This window comes from Camellia sinensis, chromosome 13 (genome assembly GCF_055761805.1).
Source record: "Camellia sinensis isolate YWXY chromosome 13, ASM5576180v1, whole genome shotgun sequence".
In the NCBI taxonomy this organism is placed as follows: Eukaryota; Viridiplantae; Streptophyta; class Magnoliopsida; order Ericales; family Theaceae; genus Camellia; species Camellia sinensis.
The window spans coordinates 81,468,650-81,482,895 of NC_138973.1; the positions used below are offsets into that span (position 1 = coordinate 81,468,650).

The 14,246-nt window shown below is 38.2% G+C and overlaps 1 pseudogene; it reads left to right on the top strand.

Moving 5' to 3' along the window:
* The window catches only part of LOC114266330 (26S proteasome non-ATPase regulatory subunit 8 homolog A-like), a 28,779-nt pseudogene extending 15,540 nt beyond the window's left edge, over positions 1–13,239 (top strand).
* The last annotated feature ends 1,007 nt before the right edge of the window (positions 13,240–14,246 follow it).

Sequence of the window (14,246 nt, forward strand, 5' to 3'; positions counted from 1 at the left end):
TTCATATTCTCTCAACGATATACATTTTAGTGCTATATCGAATCAAACAAACAATTCCATATTTCACGAATGATAATGATATACATTTTAGTGCTATATCAAATCAAAACAAACACTTCCATAAATCTCAAATAATACACATTGTAGTGCTGTATTAATGAAACAAAAACACTTCTAATTCGCAGCCGGATACACATTGTAGTGCTGTATCACTGTCACAAGATTTGGTTTAGAGGTTTAGCCCCATTCTTCCAATAAACCGTGGAGTACAGCCCCTTTCTCCTCCCATACAATACAATGTATATAAACAATTATCATATAAAAATTCAACCTATCAATACAACATTTTGATGTATTAAACCAATTGCCATGTTCATTAGCATACTCAATAGATTAGCTTTAGTTTGCCTAATTATCATACATCGCCTACAACAATCAAGACTATCCTCCACCGATAGTCCAATACAGTTATTTCTAAATAGGAAATAAATGCACCAATTTGATATATTATCAACAGTTTAACTAGGTGAGCGATAAGTGAGTCCAACTACACCCTTTAATCCCATATCTTTCTAATTTGAATGTTTCCTATTCAATTTCTCAATTCTCTAAATTTCTTGTACTTATTAATTTATCAATGTGATTAGGGCTTTACCCATAATCTACATAACAACACTAAGGTTCCATTTTCTTCAATAGTTCAACATTAGCCTCATTTCTCTTTATCAAACATGCATATAGGTTTACATATAACAGACCCCCATCTTTTGTAAAATTACACAAAGACCCAAACTTTCTCAAAAAATACCCAACAACCCCCAACATATCAAAATGCTAAAATTCAAAGACAAAACTCATAAGGAGGAGTAAGATATCCCTACCTCAAATTCGGAGCTCAAAGGGAGAAGATGACGAAACCCAAAGTGCTCCAAAACTCAATATGCTCGGATCAAAACGTAGCCCTCGACGATCAACACAACTTTTGTAAAGGCCAAAGGTGAGGAAATCACTCATACTAGATCAATACTTAGAGAGAAGTTGAGTTTTAGTAAGAGAAGCTCTCAAATGGCTTTTTCGGAAAAGTAAGAGAGAGAAAGGATGTTGAAATCTGATTCAAAAATGCACAGCTGCCAACTGATATACGCATGATCCGCTCGAGCGGAGAATAGAACGCTCGATCATCAAGAACAAAAATTGGACCCGCTTGAGCGCAAGAAGCCCCGCTCGAGCGCCAGGACACAAGAACAAAATACATCCGCTCGAGCGCGAAAACCAGTTCGCTCGAGCATAGATTACCCCCTCTCAGAACTTTCACAGACTATGAACACCCCGCTCGAGCGCCAACAGACCCGCTCGAGCGTGACCCGCTCAAGCGTAAGAAAACCCGCTCGAGCGTGAAAAACACTTCTGCAGAAGTTTTGCAAAGGCACAGATACTGGAAGTGTGAAAACTTCGCTCGAGCGTACAACTAAAAATCCAACTCCGCTCGAGCGCAAGGGTACCCGCTCGAGCGTACCACCAAAACTCTGGGCAACAAGGAAAGGGACTAAGGCTCAACCAGCCTGTTCGAAACACGCCCAACACATCCTAAAACTCAGACATACGAAATCTAAAGGATGACAACAAGACATAAAACCACCAACTCCACGGAACCTACCACCGGAACACTGTACATAAAGGGGACAAACCCGGGATCGCTATAACCTCCCCCCCTTAAAGAATTTTGTCCCCGAAATTAAGAAGATAACACAATTACAAGGTCAACCGACCACAAAGCACTCAACCCCCGAGCATTTAGAGAAGAAACTATTCTCTTAACAAACTTGTAGTTAACTCTCACAAAAGAAAGGACTAACTAAGGGAACACGTTCCAATGACAAAAATCAGGCACAAAAGACCTCAACAAAACCGAACTCTTCCCGAGATAGATCACCAAAACACCCGACTAGCGCTCCCAGCTAAGTCACTTCTCAACAATTATAGTTCCAAATAAAACAACCAACGCAAATCCTCTGTATAAATATAAGGGAAATCATTCTCTTGCTCATGAGGCATATCTCAAAGAAAATCAAATTTTCAACGTTGGCATTCCAAAACAAACTTTGCATTTTCCATGCAAAACTTAAAAGTTTTGTAAACATTTTTCATAAACACGGCGTCATTCATAACACATGACCATCCACAATTCACTTGCCAAATACATCTCATTGACATGTTTCATAATGTTTAAGTTAAATCAATTTCTCAACAATATCACAATTTAATATTTAACAACTTGACCCATTACTGGTCACTTCACCCCTATTCAAGGGGCCATTTACAATATATGCTACAACATGCATTCCTTTAAATCTAACAATTTCCAACATACATGGTTCACAATGTCATACATATCATAGTCAGTGTTCCTGATATATTTCTAGTTCTACAATACATTCAACATACGCAATGTTACACAACTTAAGACATGTTCAATGCTCTTAAATTTTAACAACACAATAAAGATACAACAAGTGCTCAACAATTAGAGATAGATCCGGTTTTTTCTCGCGGACCTGAAATTCACTCACCCAAGTGGTTTCCTCAACCCCCATTACGTTTTCATAATACCTTACGAATGGAAAAGTCCGGCCTAGCCAGACTCGATAACAATGATAATAGTAAGACATAATCAATCACTACAGTGTTTTGAGACATCCACCACGTCTCGACTACTCACAACACTCAAACCAGTATTTGGTACTAAATATCCCAACGAAGGAAACACGAAAACATTTGTACACAAGGCTTCCAGTCAACTCTCACAAAACACGTATGTAAGACGAAGCACGGGTAAGGAACAACATTACGGCACATTACTACCCCACTACTTCAAGGTCTCGCCAAAATCACATAGCATATAGCCAGCAACTCAGGCTAGGTCGAGTCTAACTTCTCGTAAAATATTCAGGTTCGTAAGGCTACCACTAAATATGTCATTTACATCTGGCCACAGCCGAACTCAAAGATTTCTCTCAAATTATTTTCCCGAAAATAAGGGTAGCAAAACTCACGTTTCGATTCAAAAATTATTTTAGTTTACGAAAAGTACACAATGACCCCTGAGTGAATCTCAACACAGCCAACCCACAAAACTCACCATACTCACAGTGATGACGCAATACCCAAAAATAGAACTTTCAAGAAGGGATTCCTAAACATTTGAAGTTCCCAACAACGCAACGACCTAAAGGATAACATTGCACACGCTCATGCCTTACAACGCAAGAACAAGGCCCTAACGAATAAAAATGATTCTAGCAGAGTGCCTCACTCACTCTTCACAACCTTACCACCTCGTTTGTGTTACCACTATCCAAACTGGATGACGGACACTTATGTCGAAGTGACCTGACTTAACCAAACATCCAACCTCTCGACTTCAATAAGAAACCACACCATTGCCTTATCAAGGTTTTCACCTGGGATTTTCTAGTACTGATCCCCTTCTACACATCATCTAATAACAACCTACGAACCACACACTAACACATACCGCACTAGGCAAAACCTCCTTATTTTGCAAGCTATCTTACTTCAATACTGAGTCCCTCCATGACCCATAGGGTCCACTCTTTACCCCGCATCTTAGTTGTCACTCATCCCGAGAGTACCATCAAGAGGCCCAGCCTCCGTGCCAAACCACCAGCCAATGCTACCGCTAGATAACCACCATGAACCAAAACCTGACATCGTCGCCTGTCGCCAACAAGGCTTTCAAAGATTCACCATCCTAAATTTCTGGAGGAGTAAAAGTCCTCAACCTTCTCATTAACATCCCAAACCTTTCTTCGCAAAGACCAAACCACAGTGACTCTACTCACGGTTCACACCCAAACCATGGGTTATACACCCAACCAATCCCATCGTCAGCATCACTTGACCTACCCGGTATTAAGGTACAAACCTATCGTATTCAACCATTAGAAAGGAGTCTGGGAGCTTCAGAAACACCCATTACACCACCGCTCAGGATATAACATCAGCTGCTCACCACACACCACTCCCGATGCCAATAACCACTATCTTATATAGGGTTTCACACTCTCTCTAATCAAACTACCTGTCGGTACAAATGCAAATTTGGCGACATTACCTATCATGAAGGGATAAGTCTAGTCCTAACGAAATTATGCACTATGACTCCGCAAAGCATCATGTTAAATATATACTACACCTAGTATTAATCACACACTTCACATCCTCTCGAGGAGTTCTCCCGACAAGAGACCGAAATTCCTTACCAAACACATGAGATTAAATGAGTAGCGCCAAGAAGTTCCGTACTCCCGGTAAATATAACTACTCTAGCCCCATAATAGTCCTGATTAGGATACGCATCCCTCAAAATTCTTCCAAATTTGAACGCATGGCTTCTCAGCCCTCATTTTTCCAAACCAAGTCACACGCATATAACTACATTATTACCAAGAATTTTATGGTCACACAACAACTTATTACATTAATAAGACTTTAGTGCTACAACAAGCTCCAATCTACCCAATCCATGGAAGTTAACAAACAAGGAATATATATATATATATATATATATTTATATATATATATATATATAAATAAACATATAGTTCAGATGTTTCAACATCCCCAAAACACATTGGTTACACAACAGAACCCAATGATTACAAAACAATAAACCACCGATTACAAAATGGATTAGTCGAAACAAAACCATCCCATCAGTACTACCACTACTGCCGTCCCTCGCTGGACCGTCAAAGTTGGTCATCCCCAAACATAAGATAACCTACGAGCTTACAAGCCACGGACAAGAACTACTGTTGTGCCCCAACTGGAACAATTGCAGACTTCCCCAAGTGGGACTTAGGAAACGGTTCCTTAGCACTGTAGAAGCCCCTCGCTGAGTACAGAAATGACTGAAATGACCTGGCTGATTACACACCCAACAAGTAAACGGTTCCTTAGCACAAGAATGGTTTAAAGTTTGAGCTGATGAAGTCCCCAACGACTGCTTCCCTACCGAGCAATCGATCGGCCCAAAACCCAACTGATTAGATGATTCTGATGGTACAACTACTGGTCGGACTACCAACCCTGCTCTCTTATTCTGTGGGCAAGCTAGGGACTTGTGGCCAAGCTGACCACATTCGAAACAAGTGACAACCTTACGTTCACCCTTTCCCAAACCTAGACTCGACACTAGAAAAGTAGAGCCGGGTTGAGCTCTCTGAAATTGTTGTGGATTAAAACCCTTCTGCCTCTTAAAAGGCCTACCAACACTCTGAATCACAGGAGTCGTCGAAGTAGCCTCCTCCCTAACCCGACCAACACTAAAAAACGTGGCCTCTTCCCTATTTTGCCCCATAGCTAGCACCGCTGCCTCCACATTAGTTGCAGCCCGGACAAGCACACTATAACTCCTATGCCATGACCCCGTAATCCTTTCACGGATGTCGTCACACAGCCTACTCTCAAATTCCGAACAACGCAATTCCTCCGTCTCCACCAATTCTGGAGCAAACCTCGACAGGTTAGCAAACCATGTTTCAAACTGCACCAAGGGTGTAGTACCTTGGCGTAACTCCACAAACTGTCTCCTCAACTCTTCCCGTGCGGAAGGAGGGAAATCACAACTCCCTCGTCTAGGCATCCTAGTAAAAATAACAAGGTATTAGCACAATAACCAGGGTGCCGAAACTATTTCACTAGCGTCCTAACATGATGGATAGCTGTAATTCATTCCACGTAAGCACATAAACACCTAAGCACTTACGAATTTCATTTCTGGATAATGATAGTCCCGAGGCGTTACTAGAGTTCCGGTTAGAAACAACATTGATCAGGGGCCTTTGCAACAGGACTCCTAGAAACCCAAGGATCCAATCAACATCCAACAAACTACATTCCATACCCACATAGTCACATAAACATGTTATCACATAAGCACATAACATTACATCTAAGTCTCTAACAAGCGAGACAAACCCATTGTGATACTAATCACTTCCCACGTACCCAAAGTATTCGAACCCGGTACGCTATGATACCAAGTTGTCATGCCCTCAAAATAATAACATTAATCCCATCAATTTAGACATGCATTGATATAAGAGATAAACATCATTCTATTCATCAGAGTAATTCTTTACAAAGCATTACGTGCTAACAACAAAAGAAAATGCCTTACGGGCTTATAGTTTTCCAAGTTAACACTTGGTTACAAAGAAGAGAGTACTAACTCAAATGCACATTAAGCCCTTGGCTTGAAATTACATGTAACAAAACAAAAGATAACACAACCACAAACGTCTGCCTGCCTCTAGCCTCTCAAGCTATGTCCTTGGAGGTGGCATGCTTCCTGTACCTAAAAATGGTGTCCCATATAGGGTGAGCCATAGCCCAGTAGAAATACACTAAACCAACTATAAGCAATGACTAAAAGATTAGCAGTTGATAGATGGTCAACACTTGTACACTCGTTTACCTCACATTATTGTTCCATGACATTCGTGTCCGTGTTACAACTCACTTTCCATTTCTTATTCAACTTAGAGTTTGAAAACAAGGCTCAGTGCCCTGGCCAAATCATTTGATGAGATCATAACTCCCCACTAGAACACTTTCAAAATTCATGATGGGTATACATGTTGGTGTCATATCTAAGTCAAACAAAACATTTTCATATTTCTCAACGATATACATTTTAGTGCTATATCAAATCAAACAAACAATTCCATATTTCACGAATGATAATGATATACATTTTAGTGCTATATCAAATCAAAACAAACACTTACATAAATCTCAAATAATACACATTGTAGTGCTGTATTAATGAAACAAAGACACTTTTAATTCGCAGCTTGATACACATTGTAGTGCTATATCACTGTCACAAGATTCGGTTTAGAGGTTCAGCCCCATTCTTCCAATAAACCGTGGAGTACAGCCCCTTTCTCTTCCCACACAATACAATGTATATGAACAATTATCATATACAAATTCAACCTATCAATACAACATTTTGATGTATTAAACCAATTGCCATGTTCATTAGCATACTCAATAGATTAGCTTTAGTTTGCCTAATCATCATATATTGCCTGCAACAATCAAGACTATCCTCCACCGATATTCCAATACAGTTATTTCTAAATAGGAAATAAATGCACCAATTTGATATATTATCAACAGTTTAACTAGGTGAGCGATAAGTGAGTCCAACTACACCCTTTAACCCCATATCTTTCTAATTTGAATATTTCCTATTCAATTTCTCAATTCCCTAAATTTCTTGTACAAATTAATTTATCAATGTGATTAGGGCTTTACCCATAATCTACATAACAACACTAAGGTTCCATTTTCTTCAATAGTTCAACATTAGCCTCATTTCTCTATATCAAACATGCATACAGGTTTACATATAACAAACCCCCATCTTTTGTAAAATTACACAAAGACCCAAACTTTCTCAAAAAATACCCAACAACCCCCAACATATCAAAATGCTAAAATTCAAAGACAAAACTCATATGGAGGAGTAGGATATCCCTACCTCAAATTCGGAGCTCAAAGGGAGAGGATGACGACACCCAAAGTGCTCCAAAACTCAATATGCTCGGATCAAAACGTAGCCCTCGACGATCAACACAACTTTTGTAAGGGCCAAATGTGAGGAAATCACTCCTACTAGATCAATACTTAGAGAGAAGTTGAGTTTTAGTGAGAGAAGCTCTCAAATGGCTTTTTCAGAAAAGTAAGAGAGAGAAAGGATCTTGAAATCTGATTAAAAAATGCACAGCTGCCAACTGATATACGCATGATCCGCTCGAGCGGAGAATAGAACGCTCGAGCGTTAAGCACAAAAACTGGACCCGCTCGAGCGCAAGAAGGCCCACTCGAGCGCCAGGACCCAAGAACAAAATACATCCGCTCGAGCACGAAAACCAATTCGCTCGAGCGTAGATTACCCCCTCTCAGAACTTTCGCAGTCAATGAACACCCCGCTCGAGCGCCAACAGACCCGCTCGAGTGTGACCGGCTCGAGCGTAAGGAAACCCGCTTGAGCGTGAAAAGCACATCTGCAGAAGTTTTGTAGAGGCACAGATACTGGAAATGTGAAAACTCTGCTCGAGCATGATATGGTCCGCTCGAGCGTACAACTAAAAATCCAACTCCGCTCGAGCGCATGGGTACCCGCTCGAGCGTACCAAGGAAAGGGACTAAGTCTCAACCAGCATGCTCGAAACATGCCCAACACATCCTAAAACTCAGACATACGGAATCTAAAGGATGACAACAAGACATACAACCACCAACTCCACGGAACCTACGACCGGAACATTGTACATAAAGGGGACAAACCCGGGATCACTATACATGTGGTAGTTTTGTATTGCATGAAAATCATATCCACGTTGGATTTGTTTGGAAATCATGGGAAGGAACCTAGGGTTGGTTGTTTGAAAGTGATTACCTTATCATTGATGGTTGTTTTGGGCTAATTGGAGTGTAAATTTGCGTGTTATAGTTGAAAGAAGAAAAAGCTCTAAATTATATTTTGATTTGGTAAATTAAAATGGAGGGTAGTTAACCTATGTTATAAATCTCTATTGTTATTGTGTGTTGGGTGAAGGTGTTAATGCCTAAGGGATTAACCATGGCTTTGGAATGGGTTTGAAATGAATATAATGGACTAATATGAGTTATGGCTTTATTATCCACAGATTTGGTTTGGTGATAATAAAAGGGACGAAGTTATTTCTTGAGTGTTGAACACACACATGTAAGGGATTGTATCTTTAACTAACATGTTAATATTGTTGTTGGGTTTGTGGTCTCATAGTAATTGAGTCTTTAATAGATGTACTAAATATTTGCATCTAGAGGTTTTGTCCTTGGTTATCGGTGGAGGATGACACGGATGTGTTGGATTGTTTTGTATGCGTTACACCACTGTTGATTGAGCATTGTATGCGATGAAATGCTGAGATACATTATATATGTATACTTGCTCGGGAGAAATTAATTATGTGTTCATATACTTTAACACATTGCTTGTATCTTGATGGTTTATGTATATGTGTTATACATGTTAGTTATGCCCTGTTTTATTTTGGTTGGTGGTGTCATACCTTGCGCTCAAAATCAGAGGTACCGTGACCTTCTAGCTAGCGCGTGGAGAACTGACTGCGCTGAGAATCAAAGGCACCATACCCTTCCAGCTAGCGCCTGTTAAACTGGTAGGTTGTTGTGACAGGTGTATCTTTGGCTTACTACACACATAGCTGGTAGAGCAAAGTTTTGTTGTTGTAGTTCCATTGTATCTGAGAATATCATGGATTTGGTTGGTTACAGTTTTGGAGGGCCAAGTTACCTCATTGGTTGATTATATACATGTTAGTGAGTTGTTACCTCCCTTCTTATAAAGATATGCACGTATAGTTATGATTGTATTGGGAACGAACCAAAATGTCATTTTGTCATTTGGAAAGTGTGAAGGAGAACAACTTTTTAAAAATATGTTTTGAAAAGGCACATCTGTTGTATGTATGGAAAATGGAAGAAAGTAATGGGCATAGTGAAATTATTTCCTAAGTAATTGTTAATGTTATGAAAGATTGGGAACGGGGGTTAATGTAAGGAAAAAAAAAAAGGAAAGATGAATCACCTATGGCGTTGATTGATGTGGTTGTTTTCGAGAAAAGTTCATACTTATGTATATTTTGTATAAACTGTCACATTACTATTCTAGTATGAGATTGAGCATCCATGATCATAGCTATCTATAAGTTGTTATTGTTGAGGGCCATGTTGAGATCCCTACTGGACTATATGTTCATCCCACGTTGTTGAATCTTTTTCAGGTGTAGAGCAGGATGTGCTACAAGATTTGGATCTTGTTATTTGTTGGCCACGGGGCCTCTATTGTATTGGCGGATGCCGTATGTGTAAAAGGGTTGTACCCTTCTTCTTGATTAATTAAGTGATGTAAGCCCAAGGGCAATTTATTCAGCATGCTCATGTTGTTTTCACTTTGCATACGAATGAGAGTGTTGTTATTCACTTCTACGAGTTGAATGTATGAGTTTATTTCCGCATGTTATCTCTGAAATGGAATTAAGTCAATGAGTTTGGTTATACTTCGAGTAAATAAAAGTGGGGCGTGACAGGTTAGATGACTTCAGAAAACTAAACCGAACAATGAATTGTTTAAATGTTCTAATTTGTGTGCGCTATTATTTTAACATTTTGGTTTCTTCAGATTGAAACCACATTTTTCTTATAGACCCTTTCTTTCTTTTTCTTTTTCTTTTTCTTTTTTTCTTTTTTTTTTTGGTTGGTGCAAGTAGTAGCAGTTGGATTTGATGGCCAAAAACACCAACTTCAGTTTATGTTGTCTTGCTGCATACCTATGTGATAAATTATTGTGTTGGATGAGAAACATATTTTTAAATGCATTGCCTTCAAGATATAACTTCTATATGCTTCATATCTGTATTAATTTGAATTAGCTAATCCTAGTTGCGGTAATGGAGGAGGAGCTAGTGTACATGTGACACTCAGTGCACAGTAACTTATCCAAACAATTAGAATGAATTTAAGGTATATCAAGGATTTTGTATTTTTTTTTTGGAACATGGCTATTTGTGTTCCTTCCTGCCTGATCCATATGTTGAAGTGTGCCGCTTTTAGAAAGTCCTCAAGTAGTTAACAATAAAGGCAAAACATCCTACATGGTAATTTTATGATAGTGAACGACTCTTTTTATTTTTACTGGCATATAGTTGGGGTAATGTGGTTGACGATGTGTTGATAAATTGGGTAGTTAGTGTTCAATAATGCAATTGAGACAGGCATGGCCATTGTTGATTTCTGTCTGGTTCTAAGAGTGAGCTTACTGGTGACTTATCTTATTTATCTTGTTTACCTTTTGAATTTGAAAGGTAATGGCCATGATTTCTTTTTTCTTTGATGGAGTAGTGGTGGCCTTCCACCATCTCCTCAGGAGTATCCTATCTTAGGTCTCAACATTTTGAGACTCCTTGTGCAGAATAGAATTGTTGAATTCCACACTGAATTGGAATTGATTTCAGCTAGTGCTATGGAGAATAATTGTACCAAGCATGTTGTAGAACTCGAACAATAGTTTATGGAGGGGGCTTACAATTGTGACTTGAGTGCGAGACAGATTGTACCCCATGAAGCTTAAGTTTATTTCATGGATCTGTTGGGCAAGACAGACATATAAACTACATGACTTTACTCATGGCAGTGATTAAAAGAAGAGAGAAGAGTTGAAATAATAGCTGATTTTTTGGGGTGTTTTATTTGATTATAGTTGTTCATTCCGTTCATATAACATCATGTATTCTTTAAAGTAGAGGAAAATGGGGGCATTTATGAGAGTTTGCTAGTGGACAGTTGCAGCCAATAGTTGAATTTCGTTTGGGTGGAAATAATGATGCAAATTAAATGCATGTTGGTTGGTATTACTGCTTTTACATACGCACATTGTCTACTTGGTAGCAACATTGACTATACCACTACATTTGACTTATGGTGAGGTCTATGTTGATTTATTTTGGTTAACTTGTTTTTCTATCCCTTTTGCTACGTTTGTTCATAATATCAAGTGAGTGACCCGAGAACAGAGATTTAAACATAAATTCTTTTTATACATATGTGCTGTGGACTGATCAATCACTTGTCTTTTCTTATTTTTTCCATTCCAACTATGGTAGCATTTGCACTTTGGAAAGTGTTGGTTGGTATTACTGCTTTTACATATGCACATTATCTGCTTGGTAGCAACATTGACCTTCCTACTAAATTTGAATTGTATGAAGTGAGACCTATGTTATTTTGTTTTGGTTATCACGGTTTTATATCTCTTTTGCTACATTTTTTCATAATATCAAGTTAGCGACCTGAGAAGTGGGATTTATGCATACATTCTCTATGTATACATATGCACTGTGGAGAGATCGCTCGCTCTTGTTGTTTCTTATTTTGTTCATTCCAACTCTAGTAGCATGAGCACTTTGGAAAGTGTGGATTGGTATGTTATAGATTTAGATACACACATTGTCTACTTGGTAGAAAGTGTGGTTAGTTTTATGCCCTTAGCAATTCATTTTCTTTCGCTGAGATGAAATAGCTGGATGTAGCGAAAAGGCCTGCGATTCACTTTCAATTGATGATGCCCGTAAAATATTGTTGTTCCCTTCGGACAAAGAACTTTTTGAATATGTCAAAGAGGTAAATTTTTTGTTGTTAAGCTCATTTTCATTCTTATTGTTAACCAATGGAATACATTAATGGCTGGATCTACTTTGGTGGTTTATAGTTAAAGGGACGTACTAACCACCTAATTAGAAGTCAATTCTTTTTGTTCTTTATTACCTATCATTTTTACTTGCCCCCTCTTGGCCAGGAGCTGTATTGAGCAAAATTTTGTTGCGTAATATGATATGGAATATTACAGTGTGTACATAATAAAATTGGATTCTACATCCTGTTTTAGTAGTTGTTGTTTCTCTATCTGCTTCTCAATAGTCTGTTAGGTTTCAGTTTGGTGCTTGGAAATGGTGAGGGAAAGCATAAATAAATGAGAAAGAATTTTTTTTTTGTTGTACATAAATAAATATTAAATTAAAAAAATAATAAGAAATGGTAAGAAATAAAAAATAAGAGGGAAAAAAATAATGTTTAAAAGTTGACATTGCTCCTTTTTTTTCACCATGTTTTCTTTTCTGCACTATTTTCCAAGGTAAGAAGCGAAGAAAAATGACTTACTTTCTACTTTTTGTTCCCTTTTTTTTTTTATTTTTAAATCACCAAATCAATGAATCAAATAGAGACTAGATGCATGGGCTTTGTGGAGTTGGAATAAATGCATTATTTATTGGTTATCATTCTATACTCAAGTGATAGCAAATTAACCTTGTATTAATGATAATACCAAAATCCACCAACATGGAAGCCTTGTTCTTGATTTGGTGCCCAATGCAAGGGTTCTTTGATAAGCCACGTTTTACATGCAATTTGCCGGAGCATCCTGAGTGGGAGATAAAGAACGGGTTTGTGATTTTTCGAAAGGCAAAAGAATCGACACCTTGCAAGGAGATACCATCTCTGCAACTCATCAATCAGACACTCAGTTATGCAAGGGAGTTGGAGTGGATAGTGTAAAAGATATGCTGCTTGATGTTGTCAATGCTAGTACCATTCTATGGTCCAACTTCCTGATGCTAAACTTGTGTTTTGCTGAATTTTTTCCTGACGTTAGGATCACTTTATGTAGTTAAATTTGTTCACTGTTCGCAGTGCGCATTCAGAGCATTTTATTTTGGCTTCCCCTTAATTGAATACTTGATTTCTTTTTCTTTCTTATCATTCATGGAGCACAGTTTATTTTAATTGCAATCTTTGTGTAAGGAGGACAAGAAATTTAAACTGAATGGCTGATTGGATTAAGAATCTTTTCTCTCTCTCCCTCTCTTGCGCGCGTGCACATGCATATGCAACACAACTCTTTGTATGTAGCACATTGTCAAAGTAGTGTTAGTGATGCAATGTTTGTGAGTTCAATTTCAATTTTTTTGGGTGATTAAGCTTTAGTAATAACCAACTTCACTTGTTTAGCTTATACTAGGTGTTTTCAACTTGGGATTCTTTCTTGTGTACCGATTATTACGTGATTCTAAGTTTTCGTATTTAAAACTTAGAAATGAACCGATTTGTGAGTTGATCTTTTCCAAGAATGCTTGGTTATGGAAAGTGTAACCAACAATGAGTGGGCTTGATTGTAGAACCCATACGTTCTGCGTATGTGTTACCGTATAAATTGAAATTAGATTCACATAAATTTAGATCAATCTAATGCTAGCCCAACAATGGTTGTGTAAATCTTAGATGTTTTGAGTTTTTTAACAATGACTGTAACGCCCCAAAGTAAATACACAAACCCATCTCATAAATGTAAATGTAATTGAATTAACATGCTTTCATTCATCGGAGTTCAATATACATGAGAGACAGATACAAGAATAAAAGTTACACAAATATTCATTTGCCCTAATGGCTTATATCTTTCCAAGTTGCTGCTTGGTTACAACAAAAATGAGCCTAGCTTAACACAATTTTAAGTCCTTGGCTACACAAAATTGATACAACAAAAATAGAAGCTCTTGCTCCAAATTCCTCTAAGCTACTGCCTTGGC